Source organism: Choloepus didactylus, chromosome 2 (assembly GCF_015220235.1).
Source record: "Choloepus didactylus isolate mChoDid1 chromosome 2, mChoDid1.pri, whole genome shotgun sequence".
Classification (NCBI taxonomy): domain Eukaryota; kingdom Metazoa; phylum Chordata; class Mammalia; order Pilosa; family Megalonychidae; genus Choloepus; species Choloepus didactylus.
The window spans coordinates 31,442,008-31,460,001 of NC_051308.1; the positions used below are offsets into that span (position 1 = coordinate 31,442,008).

Here is a 17,994-nt window from a genome sequence, read left to right on the forward strand (position 1 = left end):
ACCAGGCACCAAATTCACTATTCAATTGTAGTAATCTGCCCATCTCAGAAGCCTGGCAACATCAAGTTCGTCTACGTATTTTAAATATTTGCTCTCCTATTTTACAATTAATATTTTTAGTTAATTATTTTACTTGTAACTTTTTTTCCTTATCAGAAAAATTATAGTTTTACAGAACAATCATGCATAAAATACAAGATTCCTATTAACCACCCTAATATTAACACCTTGCGTTGGTGTGGAACACTTCTTAGAATTGAAGAAGGCACATTTTTATAATTGTTCTATTAACTATAGTCCATGGTTTAACATAGGGTTCACTGTCTATACAGTATAGTTCCATGGATTTTAATGTTTTAATTTTTATTCTGTTACTCTATATACAACCTAACATTTCCCCCTTTTAACCACATTCACAAACATGTACTTCAGTGCTGTTAATTATATTCACAAAGTTGTACTACCATCACCACCATCCATTACCAAAACATTTCCATCATTCCAAATAGGAACCTGTACATTTTTGGCTTTAACTTCCCATTTCCTATCCCCATTCTGTCCCTTGGTAACCTGTAGTTAGCTGATTCTATGAATTTGCTTATTCTAATTATTTCATAACAGTGAGATCATACAATATTTGTCCTTTTGTGTCTTCCCTATTTCATTCAACATGATGCCTTCAAGATTCATCCATGTTGTCATTCCTTTTTATGGCTGAATAATATTCCATTATGTATACATATATACCACATTTTGTTTATCTGTTCAAAGGCTGATGGACACTTGAGTTGCTTCCATCTTTTGGCAATTGTGAATGATGCCACTATGAACATCAGTGTGCTAATATCTTTTTGAGTTCCTGCTCTCAATTCTGGTTGGGTATATACCTAGTAGTGGAATTGACTCTTAACTATAAATTGCTCCAATCCTCTTGGAAGTCCTCTTGGAGAACAAAATGATAAATAATCAGAGTTTTTATGTTCATACACCATTCATGTTTTCTCCTGTGTGAACTGCCTGTTCAAACATTGTCCCATTTTCTACTGGGTTGCATTTTTTCTTATTGAGTTTAATCCCTAGATAAGTGAATCTTTGTAAATTAATTTCTCTCTATGTCTGTATTTATTCCTCAAATGGATACTACAAGAGAATATAATACAGAAATTAAATCATTGGCACTGGAGCCATAGGACTTGAATTAAATTGCAGTTTACTACTTAATAGCTGTGTGATACTAAGCAATTTAACCTCTCTAAGCTGCTGAATTAAAGTGAGAATAATAATAGTACCTACATTATATGACTGTAATGAGAATTAAATAAACATGTTAAAAACAAACAACCTTAATATCGACTTGGTTCATAAGTAGGGCTATGTAATCATTACCCTTATTATCATCCCATTATTATTATTCCTTAAGAGATTTTATTATGGTAAACTCTCAAAAGAAGTTTTTAGATACCATTTGAAATATATCAATGCTGGGAAGAAATATATCATTAAACATTTCAGCCATTTTAGAAACTCGGAATTTCATAAACCCTTGAATGTTTATAAACTCTTGGAATATTTTTCCCAGTTATGTTTAGGTCTTTCAGATATCTATCTCTGAAAAATTATTGGACCAAAAGTGCAATAACAGTACAAGTATTAGCTGTTTACTGAAATAAATATTCATGGGTATAATTAAATGGTAATTACTTCTTAGCCTGAGAGCAACCAAACATGAATGTATTAACAACGAAATCAGTATTCTTGGAAAAATAGTCAACATAAGTTTCAAAAGTTCTAGAAGGTCAACATTACCTTTCAAATAAATGGAAACTTTAAGGTAAACTAACCCATTTCACTGAAACACAAACTCTGTTCATAGCTCATTTATAATAATCCTCAGAAAATGGAAATTTGTTAATGATCATCCTTGACTTAACTAAAAAAATCCCAATGGCAATAAAATGATAGCAGCTATTTTCCCCCAGAGAAAATGATTAAGAAAATAATTTTTGAAATGTCATTACTCAGGTGGTTTTAAAAAATTATGAGATATTTTAAATGACAAATTTTAATGATTTTTTCTAAAACGAAGATCTTTTGAATGCCACATCCTTCCCATTGCTGCTCCTCTTCATTTTACTGGGCCCACAGATATCATCAAGGACCTGCTGGTACCATGGATTATGGAAGGTTCTGGAGATACAGGGCAATAAGATATAGCTCTTGCTTTCAAGGACAGTTGATGCTGAAGCAGAAGCTCAAGAGCAACAACACCAATAATACTTAATAAGCATCTATTTAATGTCAGGTACTGTGCTAGATATCTGTAGGAAATCGAGATTTCAGAAGTAATACCATTATTGGTCATCACAGGTTCCAGAGTATGACACTGGGAAGAGACAGTACCTACAGAGGACTAAAGGCAAAGATAATTAGAAGTGGAGACATTACCAAATGGAGAAGTCAGGTATTAGGCAGATGTTCAGTTCACTGAGAATGATGATGAGAATGATGATGGAGAAAGAGAGAGCCAGAAGCTAAAATCCTCATTGAATGTAAGAGAATGACTAGAAGGAAAAGTAATGAGGGGTACAGTAAAAATGCTTCAGAGGACCTAGTATTTTTGAAGAAGACAAGAAATGGTTTAAAAGAAGCAAAAGGAATAAGAATGACACCCTCTGTTTCACTAGGCCCTGAGGTACTTGAGATATTAGAGGAAAACAGTCACTACTAGTGTGTGTATCTTCAAGAGACAGCCAGAGTTCAGTTAGAACCAGAAGTGAACAGAACACTCAGAGAAGACCTCGAGTATATGGCTGTTTTGCTGGTAACAGACCAGGAGGTCTAGAGGATACACAAGAAAAGACAGGGGCATTGAGAAAGGATGGGGGATTGAGTCCAATTAGGGAAGACACAGAGGCATGGGGGGATAAGAGTCTGCTATTAGTGTGTGGCTTCAAATGTACCTGATTTCAGAAGTCATACTCATTCCACTACATGCTGCTCCTAAAATACCCTTACTGCAAGATGACAAATCTTACAGTCAAAATATATAACAAAGATGCAGGAAAACTCAGGAGAAGAAAAGAGAGCTTGCCAGAACTGAAGACATGTAAGATGATCAGCGAAATTAGACCTACAGGATGGATAAGAATTTGTCAAGTGAATATGACTAAGGGGGGAAGATTCCCATTCCAGAAGACAGGAGCTGCATTTAAGATGTACAGACACCAGTCATAGGGCAGCCCTTATGACTGCTGCACAGGGTATACAAGAGAGAACATTATAAAAATATGAAGAAGTCAGGCATAAATAGCCAGCATATCCTAAAGGCATAGAATAAGAGAAATAATGATGGCAGTAAAAATAAATAATTTCAAAATAGGTTGGCTATATATAACAGAAAATCCAACATTAGTGGCTTGAACACTTAAGATTCTATTGTCTCCCTCATGTGAGATGATTTAGGAAGTTGCAATTTTCAACCTGGAAAAGTACCTATGTGGTGATTAAGTCATCCAGTTCCTTCTGATAGTCATCAGTAAATCCAAGATGACTGCTAGAGTTTCAGCCAATTTATCCATATTCCAGATAGCAGGAAAAAACAAGGGTAAAAGAGATGCACCTTCCACCTTGATTAGCTCCCTCTAAAGATCCATCATATAAATCCATATGCAACTTAGGCTCACATCTCATTGGCAAGAACTAAATCACATGGCCACATAGATGCAAGGGATATAGGAGAATGTTATTGTTTAGCTGGACTTCTTGCCACAACAAATAAAAATGGGATTCTGCTATTAAGGAAGAAGTGCCCAATGGACATTAGCTAGATAACCCCCAATTATATTTATTTCCATAAAAAAAATTATAAAACCTAGTATTTTTTGAGCACATATTAGGAATCAAGCATTATACATGCATTATGTTATTAAATGCTCATGACAACAGTTTACAGTATATATCCTTGTATTATATGTATTTACAAATGAGGAAATTGGGACATACAGAAGTCAAGTAATTTGACCAGGCTCATACTTCAGGCTTGGATCCCATCTGATTACATAGCCTACACTTTGCTATATTGCCTAGTTATGAGCCTCCTCAAACAGGCAACGGGTGACAAGACTTGGATAAAAGCAGGGAAAATAAAGACAAAGATGGGAAAATGGCTTTTAAAGATAATCAAGAATGATAGTGGTCAACCAAGATAGTGGTCTAAGACACTCCAAGGTGCCATTCCCTAACAGAATATTTGAAACAGGCAGAGCCATCTTCCTCTAAACATCAGAAAACAAAAGGGTTGCAGTCACTGGGCAAGTGCCTTATCGTGAAAATGCAGCTTTAAAAATGGCAGAAGATGCTCATGGCATCCTTGCTAGCCCCTCCCCATCCACTCCCCAGGGCAGTGTGGAGCCAGTCTGCACTCCAGTTGTGTGTCCCTGGCACTGTCCCAGATGGAGAAGAGTAACTCCTATGTGCATACTAAGGTGCCTGTATGTCAGTGACAATCTATACCCTGGAAGCCTGAAAGACTGAACCAGGACACCAGAGGGTTTTATGGAGCTATATTGGAGCAAAGCCACTATATTTTACAGAATTAAGTCAGCTTGTCTACAAAGCCTTTCTTGAATATTTCACCTATGTTCTCACCACAGCTTCCACATAGCTACAGTAAAGCACTCATTGCTCTGCAATTATCATTTGGTGTCTGTCTCTCCAGACTTCTTAAAAAAAGGAACCATAACTTTTTAAATTTTGCATTCTCAGCTTCTAGCACAGCATTTCTTCATATCTCAGCATAATAAGTGCTGAATGAGGAAAGAATGAACAAACATATATATGAAAGACCAGCATTGGCAGAACTGGGAGAAGTTGTTTATTTGTCACAACTGCCATTAGATAAATTAAAATATATTCACTAGGAACCATCAAGCACTAGCGATAACAATAATAACCAACATTCATGGATAATTTACCAGATGTAAGGCACTTTCCTAAGCATTCTACATATATTAACTGTTTAATCCTCATAATAACTCCATTAGGAAGGTAAAAGCTTTATTGCCATTTTAGAGATGGGTCAAAAAAAAACAAAAAGTTCATTAAAATTTTCCCATTGTAGGCAAAGAAAATATGCAAATGGCCAATAAGCAAATAAAATGATGCTAAACATCATTAATCATTTGGGAAATACAACTCAAAATCACAATGATATACCATTTCACACATGATAGAATTCTGTAATCAAAAAGACAGATAATGATAAGTATTGATGAGAATGTAGGAAGAATGGAAGCCTCATATATTGCCAGCAGGAATGTAAAATGGTGCAACCACTTTAGGAAACAGCTTGTCATTTCCTCAAAAAGTTAAAGATAGGAGTTACCATCTGACGCAGCAATTCTATTCCTTTGTATATACCCAAGAGAAACAAAAGCATATATTCACACAAAAACTTGTAAATGAATGTTGAGAGCAGCATTATTCGTAATAGCCAAAAAGTGAAAACAATCCAAATTTCCATTAGCTGATGAATGGATAAAGTATGGTATATCCATACAATGGAATATTATTCAACAATTAAAAAGAATGAAGTACTGTACATGCCACAACATGAATGAATCTTGAAAACACCCTAACTGAAAGAAGAGAGTCACAAAAGATTACAAACTTTATGATTCCATTTTTATAAAATGCACAGAATAGGAAGATCTATAGAAACAGAAAGATTAGTGGTTACCAAAGGAAGGGTGGAAGAATAGGAAGTGACTACTTGTGCACAGGGTTTCTCTTTGTTAAGACAAAAGTGTTCTATACTCATTAATTGCTGTGGGAAAGTAAAATGATGTAGCCACCATGGAAGACAGCTTGGCAGTTCCTCAGGAAGCTAAATATAGACTTACCGTATGACCTGGCAATCCTGCTAGGAGGTGTATAACCAGAAGAACTGAAAGCAGGACTTTAACATATATTTGCACACTTATGTTCATAGTGGCATTATTTACAGCTGCCAAAAGGTGTAAGCAACCCAAGTGTCCATCAACTGATGAATGGATAAACAAAATGTGATATATACATACAATGGAATATTATTCAGCTATAAAAAGGAATGAAGTCCTGATACATGCAACAACACAGATGAACCTTGAGGACATTATGCTTAGTGAAATAAGCTAGGCACAAAAGGGCAAATATTGTATGACCTCACTGATATGAATTATAATAAGCAAACTCACAGAATTAGAATCTAGAATATAGGGTTACCAGTGGATAGACGGAGGTGGAGAGTGGGGAGCTGATGCTTAATTTGTATAGAATTTCTATTTAGGTTGATTGTAAAGGTTTAGAAATGGTTGGTAGTGATGGTAACACATTATTGTGAGTGTAATTAATTGCACTGAAGTACACATACATGAGTGCAGTTGAAAGGGGAAGTTTTGGGTCATGTATGATACTAGAATGAAAGATAAAAGATAAACACATGGGACTGTATAACACAGTGAACCCCACTGTGGACAATGGACTAGGGTTAGTAGTACAAATATAAGAACATTCCTTCATGAATTATAACAAATGCACACTAATACAAGGTGTTAATAAAAGGGTGGTATATGAGGGAAAAATATACCTAATGTAAACTATGGGCTATAGTAATAGTACTATTTTAATATCCTTTCATCAAATGCAAAGTGTCAACAATAGGGGGGTATATGGGAACACTGTATTTTTTGCATGACTTTTCTGTAAACCTACAATTTCTCTACTTAAAAAATAATAATTTTTAAAAATGCATTATGGTAAGTGAAAGAAACCAGGCACAAAGTAATACATATTGCATGATTCCATTTTATATAAAATGTAAATACAAATAAATCCATATAGAGAGAAATAGATTAGTGGATATGTAGGGATGGGGAAGGCCTGAGAGGTGACTGCTTAAGGGGTATGGGGTTTTTGTTTTTGAAGTAATGAATATGTTCTAAAATTGACTGTGGTGACGAATACACAACTCTGTGAATATACTAAAAGCCACTGACTATACACTTTGGATGGATTGTACGGTATGTGAATATATTTCAATAAAACTGCTTTTAAAAACAAACATTTTTCTAAAATTACATTGTAGTCATGGTTACAAAACCCTAAGAAAATGCTAAATAACAATGAATTTTACACTTTAAATGGGTGAACGATATGGTATGTGAATTAAATCTCAATAACACTATTAAAAAACTAACAAAAATAAAATTAAAAATTTGCCCACTGTAATACAGTTATTAGATGACAGAACTAGAATTTGAAACCAGGCAGTCTGATTATGCACCCTGGATTCCTACATTCTTCACAGAATCAATAAGAGAAGCATTGCACTTAGCTTATCTTCAAAAAGGACTTCATCTAAATATTTAAACCAAAGCTGACAATTTTTAATATGAGAATTTTTCTATGGACAATATTAAAATACATAGCATGAAAACAACATTTATGGTACTAAAGAAAATTCTGAATGAAACAGTTATTTTATTTCTGAATTATTTTCTGTACTTTGTGACATCCTATGGTAAAGATTGAAAAATAATATTACCTGTTGAAAGCACATGATTTTTCCATATAGATTCTCTTTTTCCTAGCTTTACCTTATTTCACAAATAAAAAGCAAGGAAAAAAGAAAAAAAGAAATGAGTATCAAAAAAAAGAAAGACAAAAACAAACAAAAATGAAAAGAAAACAAAAAAAAAGAGAGAAAAGGAAAAAAAGGAAAATCTGATCTGTTATATTATTCCACCCCAATGTGTCACATTTGAATAAATAACTGTTATCCTGTGTCCTTCATAGAGGGGACTACACTACTTAATGGCAAATAATATGTTTTCTGATCTCTCTTATTTTATTTATCTAAAACATTAAACTAATTCATAGAATACTCATGCATAACATAAGTAAAACAGATAAAACCAAAGGTATCTAATACATCTGAATCTGACTTCTGATTTCTTTGAAGAATGGAATCCCAACAGCTGTTTCTGAATAATGTACACTGAGAGAACTCCCAAGCACCTTCTCCCCTAATGAAAGGAAGTTTAACCCCACTGTATACAAACCTGACTGAGGAGACAAGACCCTTATATGAGAACACCAAAACTGAGGGCATTACAATGTAAACATATAATAAGGCAGTACAGCACCTGAATAACTATTGTTTAGCAGAAGCAGAGCCTTAAGCATTTCCACCAACCTTTGGAACTCAACTTTGAATCTCACTGGCTTTGGGTACAGAAATCACAGTATTTCAAAATAAACCACCAATACCACGTACGAAAGCCTAAGTCTCATTACCATAAAGAGACTGAACAATAAACATAGCAGCAATCAACAATTCACAAATTTAGTTATGCTTCTTTATGCAAGAGTGACAATTTGGTTACTTGTTAGGTGGAACCAGAGTGGGTTACCTGACACCAAGAAAGGGATTCAGAGTCCCTCCATTTTTAAACAAATAGAAAACTGCATTTCTACTGCCATCCCCTAGCAGCCCATCTAGCCAAGTAGAATGGATCTTAAAACTGCTTGAAATGAGGCAGACTCTAAATATATTAATATACAAATCCATTTAAAAAGCCAAAGTCCAAGTACAGAAAGGTGTCCTTTAGCTCCATCCCTGAAATATTTCAAAGTCATTGGAAAAGCAACTTCAATGCCAACATCACGCATTCAGTCCTATAGGGAAATGTTTTGTTTTTTCTATTTCCTTTCAGCCAGAGAAAAACTGTCTCTTTTCAAAACATTTGAATTGCCTAAAGGGGTTCTCTAAAAGTAGACAGGGCCAAATCACTGGCTGTCATGTGCCTTTGAAAAGTAACCCCATTTTCGTAAGCGGACTAACTGTATCACTACTTCACAGGGACCACCAATGCAGGACGGGCAGTCACTGCCCCTACACTCTGCCACCACCTGAAGAATATGAGCAAGAATATCACACATAAAAAGTCTGCAGCGGTCAAGTCACCTTTGACAGGTGTGTGAGAAGGTAGAAGTGACTTTTAAAACTTGATTTTAAAAGTTGAAGGAAGTAAAATATGTGTTAGTCTACCAGGGAAAAGGAAGATGTGTGGAGGAAGATCTTGGTCAAGAGTGGGAGTGGGAGAGGGGTTACTGTACCTCATTTTGCAGAAGGGCTTAGCAACATATCCCAAAATATTCCAATGGGAGCCTGAAAAATACTTCTTAATTTATGCTTGGAATAAAAGTAGAAACTGCCTGTACATAAATAACTGACAGATGTTAGTTCTGCAAATTGAACTTTACAGGCATATTTTCATCTATATATCATTGGTACAACATGTGTCCATTTTTCTTGATTCTGTACTTTTCAGGAATTTTAGTTTTATCTTCTCGGTTAGCTAATTATTTATTATTCAAACATTGCCATTCACACAGGCTCACTTACTAATTACATCACAAACCATAAGTTTTCTGAATTTCTGCTTCCTCCTTATCACCCTAATTATTTGGAACATCAGAGAGCTTCTGAATCAGACTTGGATATATATCATCAACACTTACGAATACTCCATTTTCTGAATATTCATGAACCAATTCAGGATACCTTTCATAAAACCAAAGAACAAACTATTATGAAATCTCAGTTTATTTTGACATTTATGAGATAACCAACGATTTCATATACTCAACAAGTATGAAAACTGCACTTACCTAGGTGAATAGGTAGAAACAATATTTCTTTACCAAGTTTGGCTGACGATAAGGGATGTGTTACTATGTTGTTAATCTTCAAGGAGATTATTAGCAATCCTTGGAATTTATGCTCTCTTGGCAAAACTGTACAGTTCTTTGCCTTTTGGATTATGAAATTTTAGGAGACAGTCCATAGCATATAATAGCTCTATGATCTTCTCAACTACTTGAGATGGTACTTTTTGTGGCCTGAGTTGGAAAAGTATCTCAAAAGACAGGAGCCATTCTAACACATGTGCTAAATCCCTCACTTATTCATACATTCAATCAATAAATACTTATTAATGCCAGTCCCCCAAGACGCTCACGGACTAGTAGACCTATATATAAACAACTGTAAACACATTTAAAAAAAGCTATAATACAGATATGTTCAAGACAGAATAACTGAAGCATAGAGCATAAATTGGGGAACATTGGTAGTTGAGGTTAATCAGATAATCAGAAGCAAAAAAAGGAAAGAAATAGGAAGAGAAAAATTGAGAAGGAAATATGCATAAGGGAAGAGGAAAAACAGGTGAGTTCATGCACAGAAGGCAAAGGAAAAGAAAATTCAAGAATTATAAAGTCTGAACCCAGCTATGTAAAATAGATTTAATCAAACTAGATCTAATACCTAGCTCTCCTTTTACTATTAATAAAAAGTCTGGTTCACACATGGTCAACTGCCTAGCATAACCTGTCATACCGTAAAGGAGTAATCTTGAGATGTCAGTAGACTTTCTTTGTACATTTCAATTATACTCATTTTTAAATATATTTTAAGTAACTAGTATTGAAAAATGGTACTCTGAAAGGGAAATAAAGATGAGAAAGATACATGCCTACCCTCAAGGACCTTTTATCCCACCACATTACAAAGTAGGCCTTATCCTTATGGATTTATAATGACATGTTTTCCTATAAACTTTACTACAGAGACTATACATGAGATATTCTATGTCCATAAATAAGATGCATTAATACAAATTTCAAAATGATTTATGTGGACAAACATAAAATCAAATGTAACAATTTTCAGTCAAGCTTAGGACTTAATGATTCAGACCTAAAAATCAGTAAATGTAATTATGAACATATGTAATACTCTCATTCCATCCAAGGGCTGCAAAGCTCTAACATTACTAAGCCATTCAACAAGACCATTAAGATTACAATGTAGGGAGAGGGGCAAGATGGCATAGAGAGGAGTGGAATTTAGTCTCCTGGAGCAACTAATAAACAACCAGGAACAACTAGTAAATAATCTGGAACAACTTCTGGGGCAACTGTGACTCCACACATCGTACGCCAACCTGGATTTAGTGGAATGGCTGAGATTGCAGCATAAAATCTGTAAGCAAAAACTGCAGAATCACGCTGGGAGCCACCTCCCCCCACAGCAGGCTGAGCTGCAAGACCTCACTGTAGGGGAAAGCAGCAGTCCCAGAATAAGCGAACACAGCTCAGCCCACTTCCAACTGGGTTTTTAATTAACAAATGTGGACTGCTGAACACAAGCTACAAACACAGACAAACCCCTAACAAGCAGACAGAGGCTTTTAGAGATGACTGGCCTTAAAGAGCCAGAGAACGCCTGTGCCCTAGGAAAGGGAGCCCAGAAGACCGGGTGCTCTCTCTGACCAATGTGCAAAACTAGGGGGCCATAGACTGGCTCTGAAAGGGGGCTTTCTTTCCCTTTATCTCTCTTTCAACTTTAGTGTCTCAGCGGAAAAAGCCTCAGCCATTTTCAGTTTGCAGCCCTTTGACCCAGACAGGGGTGGAATTAATAAAGTCAGAGAGACAAAGGGGTAATTCAAACGCAGAAGGTAACTCCCTAGGGGGTGTATCTTCCCTAAGAGGAAAGAGGTAGTAGGGCCCCAGCTCTAGTGCTGGTTTTCACTTCAGAACTCAGACCCCAGAGTCTTGAGGAAAACAGCCAAAACAGAAAAAACCAAAGCTGAGAACTAAAGGGGCCACACCTCCTTACACCAGTCAGGATCAACAGGTTGACAGGCACCACCTGCTGGGCAGGGTAGGAAAAGCACAGCAACTACAGGCCTCACAGGAAAATCTGTCAATCTTCTAAGATACACCCTCAGGGAAACTTGAAACTGAATATAACCCCATTCTGAGACCTGAACCTGTTTGGTTTGGGAAAATCTGACTGGGGTAACCAAGGAAACCAGATGCCTAGACAACAAAAAACTCAAATTACACTAAGAAAAACAAAGATATGGCCCAGTCAAAGGAACAAACTTACACCTCAATTAAGATACAACTGAGATATTTTTTCACTTTAATGAAACAATCAATTAAAGAGTTTCAAAGAAATATGCTAAATCAACTGAAAAACCAAACCAATGAGTTCAGGGAAGATATGGCAAAAGAGATAAAGCATACAAAGAAAACACTGGGTGAACATAAGGTAGAAACCAAAAGTTTGAAAAAACAACTGGTAGAATCTATGGAAATGAAAGGCACAACACAAGAGATGAAAGACACAATGGAGACATACAACAACAGATCTCAAGAGGCAGAAGAAAACACTCAGGAACTAGAGAACAAGGCATCTGAAAGCCTACACACAAAAGAACAGACAGGGAAAAGAAAGGAAAAATATGAGCAACATCTCAGGGAACTGAATGACAACATGAAGCACATGAATGTACATGTGATAGGCGTTCCAGAAGGAGAAGAGAAGGGAAAGGGGAGAGAAGTAATAATAGAGGAAACAGTCAATGAAAATTTCCCATCTCTTATGAAAGACATAAAATTACAGATCCAAGAAGCACAGATCTGAATAAACCTACGCCAAGACACTTAATAATCAGATTATCAAACATCAAAAACAAAGAGAAAAATCCTGAAAGCAGCAAGAGAAAAGCGATCCATCACATACAAAGGAAGCTTGATAAGACTATGTGCAGATTTCTCAGTAGAAACCATGGAGGCAAGAAGGAAGTGGGGTGATATATTTAAGATACTGGAAGAGAAAATCCAGCAACCAAGAATCCTGTATCTGGCAAAATTGTCCTTCAAAATATGAGGGAGAGTTTAAAATATTCTCTGACAAACAGACAATGACAGAGTTTGTGAACAAGATACCCGCTCTACAGGAAATACTAAAGAGAGCACTATAGACAGATAGGAAAAGACAGTAGTTAGAGGTTTGGAACACAATTTTGGGTGATGGTAGCAAAGCAATGTAGGTATACTGAACAAAGATGACTGTGAGTATGGTTGAAAGAGGAAGGTAGGAGCATGTGGGACACCAGAAGGAAAGACAAAAGATAAAGACTGGGACTGTATAACTCAGTGAAACCTAGAGTGCTCAACAATTGTGATAAAATATACAAATGTGTTTTTACATGAAGGAGAACAAATGTCAACCTCGCAAGGTGTTACAAATGGGGTGGTATTGGGGAAAACATTACAATCAATGCAAACAAGAAACTATACTTAACAGAAACATTGTATTATGCTTCCTTTAATGTAACAAAGGCAATATACCAAAGCTAAATTCCTATAAGAAGGGGACATAAGGGAGGGGTGTAGGACTCTTGGCATTGGTGATGTTGTCTGACTCTTATTGTACTTTAGTTTAATTCTATCTTTCCTTTTGTTGCTTTTTAGCTGCCCTTTTTTCCTTTCTTTTTCTTTTGTCTCTCTACCTTCTTTGACTCTTCCCTCCTTCTTTGTGGAAGAAATGAGATGTCCTTACATAGATAGTGGTGATGGTGGTGAATTCATAAATACGTGATTATACAGGGAACCTTCAACTGTTTACTTAGGACAGAATGTATGGTGGGTGAACAAAACCATCTTAAAACAACAACAACAACAACAAAAAAAAATGGGTTGATGAAGAAACCTTGAGGGCACTATACTGAGTGAAATAAGTCAGACACATAAGGACAAATATTGTATGGTCCCACTGATATCAACTAATTATAATATATAAACTCATAGGCATGAAATGTTAAGTTACCAGGATATAGAACTAGGCTAAAGAATAGGGAGCGGTTGCTTATTATGAGCAGACAGTGTTTAACTAGGTTCAACTTAAGTGTTTGGAAACAGACAGAGGTGACAGTAGCACGTTATTGTGAGAATAATTAACAGTGCTGAATGGTGTGTGAATGTGGTGGAAAGGGGAAGCTTAGAGTCACATATTTGAGTCACCAGAAGGAAAGTTGGCGGTTAAAAGATGGGAATGTATAAAACAGTGAATCTTGTGGTGGACAACGCCCGTGACTAACTGTACAAATATTAGAAATCTCTTTCATGAACCAAAACAAATGTATGACACTAAACTAGAAGTTAATAATAGAGGGGCATAATGGGAAAAAATATACCTACTGCAAACTATGTACTACAGTTGGTAGTATTTTAACATTCTTTCATCAACAGTAACAAATGTACTATACTAATACTATGAGTCAATAATGGAGGGGGAATGGTTAGAGATATGGAAGGATTTCAGTTTTCTTTTTTGTCTTTATTTCTTTTCTGGAGTAATGAAAATGTTCTAAAAATTGAAAAAAAATTAATTGTGGTGATGGATGCACAGCTGTGTGATGGTACCGTGGGCAACCGACTGTGCACTTTGGATCTCTGGATGATTGTATGGTATGTGAACAATCTCAATAAAATTAAATTAAAAAAAAATTACAGTGGTATTTTTATGCTACAATTTTCATCTTTGTCTTTGTTTTCTTTATACTACTTTTTCAAAAGAAATAAAAGGCAAATAAACCCATCTAAGATCAAAAGCTATATATTTAAGATACATATTTCTAAAAAATATTCAATTGCTAGTTTACTAATTTTCAGATGTTTTCATAAGTTTAAGAATTCTTTCACTCATTTAGTAATCTAACAAATATGTATTAATCTTTGTAGCCACACTAGCAATTACTTGCATTTTACCACTTCCTGTCCATGCCAATGTAGCACGATTGGAGACATACTATAGGCTAGCTTCTTACAACAAAAAAACACAACAAATAATTAGTAGACAGTCCATCTTTCCAACAATAACCTCCCCAACAACCTACAACCAGCTCAGGGATTCAGCTTGTTGAGGGGAGTGGTTGCTCTGAAGTCTCCCAAATGAGATGAATGCAATGGCATCTTCAGGGCACTCACTGGACACATTTAACTTGATTTCAAAAAGCATTTCAGTGCAGCAGGGAAAACTTTCATTTCAAATCTCATTTTTTAAAAGTACAGACATAACTCATTTTATTGCACCTTGCTTTACTGCGCTTCACAGATATGGCATTTTTTACAAATTGAACATTTGTGGGCAACCCTGCATCAAGCAAGTCTATTGGCGCCATTTTTCTAACAACATGTGCTTACTTTGTGTATCTGTGTCACATTTTAAGGTATGTACATTGTTTTTTTTTAGACATGATGATATTGCACACTTACTTAACAGACTACAGTATAGTATAAACATAACTTGCATATGCAGTGGGAAACCAAAAAATTTGTGAGGCTCACTTTATTACAATATTTGCTTAACTGAGGTGGTCTAGAACCAAACCTACAATGTCTCCAAGGTATGCTTATATTTGAGATATCTAAACAACTTTCAGAAACAATATCACGACTAGCATCATTCATTAATTGTGCTATTTTATGACTTCCAGTATTTTAATACAATATAGCTTCCTGATCATTTCCAAAAGAATACTCCTAACACCCGTCCCTCCCCAAAGGCACTTATGTCTGAACTAAAAATATCAAGAGAATACACTAATTTGCAATCATAGGTTAACACTTCACCGATGGGAGAAGAGAATCTAAGTCACTTTCAATAGTGGTGAACACTAAACATAAACAAGTTTCGATTTCCAATAAAGCAAGGTAAGAGTATATATCTCCTTCATAACCTAGTGCTGCTGAAACTGTGTTCCTCTATCCTCTGTACTGACCATAGGAAGACGGTTTCATTAGCATTTGTGTGTATATGAGGGAGACAGACAGAAATTTGGAAGAAGAGGGGGGATATATGGGAGAGTAAGATGCAAATTTAGGAACCTAGAAAAGACAAAAAGAGAATACTTATTATAAGAAAAGAGATCAGAATTCTTTGTGAAATGGTTTTGGATATTTTAGGTTACTATATTCCTTTATTTTATTAATACTGGGTGACAATGATTGAAATTTTAGGAGGTATCCTAAATGGAAGTAGTTAACAATCTACTTCAAACAGCATATCCTGTAATATTACTCTAAGCAGTTAGAGAAGATAACTAAGAATGAGTAAAAACTTAGAGGTATTTAGTCATGAGCTCTTAAGAAGCAAATGAATAAAGTCAAACGCTTATAAAATTCACACATGTAAAAAGGGCAAATAAATATTTCATTCCTTTTGAAAAGAAAATCGTGTCAAGCCTAGCTTACGGAATTAGCAGACTAAAACTTATTCTACCCCTCAAGAAGTACGTCTCTGGTTTTAAAAAAAAAAAAGATGCAAAGGAAATGCATTTAGTCTTTCAGGCCACTGTAGTAGAGATGCAAAACCTGGTAAGATATGTTAACAAACAAAACAAAACAAACAAATAAACAAAAGAGTCATAGCCAATAATATTAGCCACTTAATAAAAGATCCAGTACACTATAATTTTATTTAATTATCCTATGCACTCACAAAAAAAAAGTCTATGAATTACATGGTATGAGGGCATGTATTCTTTGGAAAACAATGAAAAATAAAAACATTCACAGGAAAAGAAATTATTTCTGCTGTTGTCTTTTCTTCCAGAAAAACTTATAATTCATAGATATAATAATTTAAAATACAAAGTTTATAAATCAAAAAGAAATTGGTCATACTCCATAAAAACAACATTAACTTTAAAAAGTGAGGCAGCAGAACAACATCACAGTATGTTAAGACATATATATTAAATTCAATGATCATTTTTAAAGCAAAGCTTTCTTTGAAATCTGACAGAAAATTTCTAGGAACCAAGGAGAGCCACTAAAATGGAAAACACAGATGATATTAAACTCTAAAAATAAGGCATGCAAAAATTATATAAAGTTTTAAAAATCCCAGTAATAACGTTCTTAAAGCCCACTAACTGAAATGCTATTTTGAGATTAATCATAATGCATTCTAGCCTAGGATAAGAATAGCCATCTATCTCTAAACAATACAACATACTACCTTCTTCCTTTCTTTTCTCTAACGGAGTGGCAAAAGACAGAGTTGAAATATTTTTATTGCAATCATAAGAATATTAATTCAATATTTATGGGTTTAATACATCAAACATTGGAGTAAATATCAAAATACATATATTTTATTCATCTGAACAAATTTAAGATTAGATTTCCTGATGAGCTATTTTTCAAACTTATGAAATACCATAAAAAATGTGAAGCAAAACTGTTCAAAACCAGTTAAACTGAAACTTAGTCTACTAAAATGATTAACACTATCTTAAAGATGATCCCATATCTGAGCGCATGATACCTCTATGATTTCAGGGCACAAATCCCTCCATCCATCAAACTAAATGGAAAGGTTAAAGAGGTTAATAGAGACAGAGTATCTATAATAGACTTCTGCATTTCATTCTCCATTCAATATACTCCAATGATCATTGAGCTATTTGTAATGTTCTTCTGAATCAATTCTCCCTTCACATTCAAGACAGAAGCTAGGAGCCACTGTGTGGAGCAATAAAGCTTACCTTTGCAAATCCTCATCAAGCTGATCTAATGATTAAATCTATTTGGGGCTTCATAAACAATTGAAGAGCAGGCACAACTTTAATTAGAAGCTCAAAAGGCACTGCTGAAACACCTGAATAAAACATGAGCAAGTACAATGGCCACCTGCAAAGAGCAATGCCAATTTCCAGCCTCTATTTACCATAAAGAGGTTTTTCTCTATTCAGCTGCACAATTACTTGGGATGTATGAGCCCTTGGCTAGAAGTAGCAGTCAACAATTTAAAATCACAGAAATAAATTCTGAATATATACTAAAAGTCTATTATGGATTGTATTAGTAGCAGACAAAAATATTATAGACTGAAGAAAAGAAGTCCTCGCCTTTGCTAGGCTGGCATCCCAGCCCACCTTAATTCTCCATAAAGATTCAAATGGAAGAATGTTGATAAATTAAGGTCAACTTAATTTATTTGTGTATGATTAAGGGTAATCTGAGACCACAGGCTTTTTTTTTTTTTTTTTGCCTTCCCTGACAGAAGGAAAATTACTAGAAAAATAAGGACTA

At 35.1% G+C, this 17,994-nt stretch overlaps 1 protein-coding gene across 1 annotated transcript in view; it reads right to left on the minus strand.

Annotated features, from left to right (window-relative positions):
* The window catches only part of SMYD3 (SET and MYND domain containing 3), an 839,570-nt gene that overhangs the window by 647,430 nt on the left and 174,146 nt on the right, over positions 1-17,994 (minus strand). The gene's annotated exons all lie outside the window — the stretch shown is intronic.